The 2,832-nt window shown below is 42.1% G+C and overlaps 1 long non-coding RNA gene across 1 annotated transcript in view; it reads right to left on the bottom strand.

Annotated features, from left to right (window-relative positions):
- Positions 1 to 27: 27 nt before the first annotated feature.
- LOC116378044 (uncharacterized) overlaps positions 28 to 2,832 on the bottom strand; it is a 4,744-nt gene continuing 1,939 nt past the window's right edge. Inside the window, exon 3 of the long non-coding RNA XR_004212264.1 lies at positions 28 to 935. This is a non-coding gene — a long non-coding RNA (uncharacterized LOC116378044). The remainder of the gene's footprint in view (positions 936 to 2,832) is intronic.

Here is a 2,832-nt window from a genome sequence, read left to right on the forward strand (position 1 = left end):
AAAGTAGTAATACCACAGTGTAGAGATACTCTGGTATTAGTTAAAGTCCTGCATTCAAAATATCACCTAGTTGAAGTACAAAAGTATTAACATCAAATATACTTTAAAGTACCCAAAGTAAAGTATAATTTATGCAGAATGGTTTAGAATATCCTGGGGTCCAATTATTGCATTTTTTAAATTGTTTGGTGGAAACGTAGCGTCGAGAAAAACATGCACCCTGAGCGGAGCAAAGCACGCTGGTGAAACTAACAATGTGGAAGAAAAAAAACAAAAGACAAAAGAAAGAAACAATTGGAAATACTTTGTGTATTGCTTTGGAAATATCAAATTCTGTTGCTGCGCTGAGTCACGCTCAGAAAATAATTGAAATTTTAATCGAGAGAGACAGAATGAATGAGACAAAGGAAGAGATGTAGACAAAAAAACAGAGACTTGGGACCTTAAAGCCGGGGTTGGTAATTCTTCAAAGACGTTCAATATTTTGGATGAAATTCTCTTTACTCCCCAAAAGCAATCAATGAATCAATTGTTATGACAAAAGAAAAGAATCTTTTGTGGAAGCTGCAAGCTTTTACCCGTGAGTATGAACAATAGACAAGTTTGTTGTTGATGTTTGTAATGATGATTTTGGGGCAGTGGACTGGAGGGACGCCTGAAGGGACAGGATGTCACTGGTTATTCGGTTGGCTTTAAAATCTGGCATGCCCTGTCTTTAATCCGTCTCTAAATAGTGACTTAAATTATCCCCAAAAAAAAAAATCTATACGCATATCTTGTCCATCATTGTGTCCTTTACGGTCGACATCTCTGATTTGTGAGTAAGTGTGTTTGTGTTGGGGAGACATACGCACCTCTCCTTCAGGATGAACAAGGCTCCCAGCTGGATGAGAACAGTGGAGGCAAAAACAGCCACAACCTCCAGTCGATCAAACCTGGAGAGAAAAGGAGAGATATTGTCATCCATTGTGGGGCAAACCATCGGCAAATACTCCCCGACACACCAGTCCACTCGTTCAAAGAGACACCGGTCCACTCGTTCAAAGAGACACCGGTCCACTCGTTCAAAGAGACACCGGTCCACTCGTTCAAAGAGACACCAGTCTACTCGTTCAAAGAGACACCGGTCCACTCGTTCAAAGAGACACCAGTCCACTCGTTCAAAGAGACACCAGTCCACTCGTTCAAAGAGACACCAGTCCACTCGTTCAAAGAGCAGCGACTTTCAGAAATAATTTGCTTTAATTCGGCATGAATTCAGAGAGTTGTGACTGGATCAAATGTTTACCAGGAATCACTGTTGAGCTCAAATTGGCAAACAAGGATGTGGATAGAGACACGGTTGTTGTTTAACGTGTATGAGACTAAAAGCATGAAGAAAACACCAACAGAAGTAACGGGTTGTAACGGTTGCCGACCTCCTGACCTCTTCGTTGGGTCACGGGGTCAATCCTGTGGCAGTCTGTACAGGATGAGCCGCTTTGTCTTGGTGAGTGGTCCGCTGGGCTTAAGGGGGTTATGTCTGACATGGACGGTCAGTGATCCGATGGTCCCACAGTAAAGCACAATAATACCACCGAGCTTAGAGCTTCTGCCCCAGCTGTGTGCAGTGCACTGTGGATTCACGTCAGTACACATAAGGAAGAGGGTGAAGAAGGTGAGGACTTATGAATACTAAGAAAGAATATACAAAGCAACAAACATCAAGACAAGTGAGGCTGCAATTAAAGCAGAACTTTAGGTACTTTCCAAAAGTCCAGGTTTCAATTTAGCTTGTGCAACAGTTCCCCATTAGAACTGGGCCTGCAAGAATATTTGCATCAAGTAAACACAATACCATGCTGGCTTATTCGACAAGTAGAGCTCAGTGCACCAATGATTTTCTTTCACACAACTTTTAATGTGAAGTTGCTCTTTCCAACAATAAACAGCTTCTCCTATCAGAAGATGGGCTCAAATGTTCAATTTTGTCTGAAGGTCAAAAAAGTAAGTTTAACTGTCTCGTGCTGTGTCAAATAAATAATGTGTGGGTGTGTGAGAGACTAAAAGAGGCCATTTATTCAGTCGATGAGCAAATGAAAAGACACTTAGAGGTTAATAGGTCGTCAATGTTTACTGGGGCACACACACACACACACACACACACACACACACCCCTCTTATTTAGAACACTTGAAGCACAGTTTGGCCTCATTGCCTCCATGCTGCCGGGTCAAAAGGTCCCGCTTTGCATCGCCAAAGCTTGTGGTTAATCTATGAGGTGCCATATAGAAAATCTGCCGTCTACTGGATAGTGACTCCTATCATTATCATCACCAATATTGTGAACAACAGTTTAGAGCGGAAAAGGCCAACTCCCCCTGAAATAAAGACTCAGAACAGGTGACCTTATGTGACATTTATAAGAGAATCAACTATGCAAATGATCACATCACACTAACATTGTCATGAACAGCTGTTAGTAGAGTTTGCTAAATGTAACTTGGAACACTTACATGAGCAAAACTCACAGAAGTTTAGAGAACATAAAACTGTTCTTGTCTGCTTAAATAAATCTACAGTCAGTGTACAGTGTTAAGATTTCCATCAAAGGATCATTTCTCTCACACACACACACGCTCAAATAAAGACACAGGCATGCCTAGATGTAAACTCAACCACAAGCCCACACACACACAGAGAGGTATTACGGGAGCCAAGTGAAGCCAAAAAGCAGATTTCCACTTGATCACCACTCTTCCACACCTCAAGGTCAGGGGTCACCCATCAGCTGCAAATACACAATTTGGCCTCTCTCTCTCTCTCTCTCTCTCTCTCTCTCTCTCTCTCTCT

Source organism: Anarrhichthys ocellatus, unplaced genomic scaffold, assembly GCF_004355925.1.
Source record: "Anarrhichthys ocellatus isolate YVR2014 unplaced genomic scaffold, GSC_Weel_1.0 scaffold2002, whole genome shotgun sequence".
Taxonomy (NCBI): Eukaryota; Metazoa; Chordata; class Actinopteri; order Perciformes; family Anarhichadidae; genus Anarrhichthys; species Anarrhichthys ocellatus.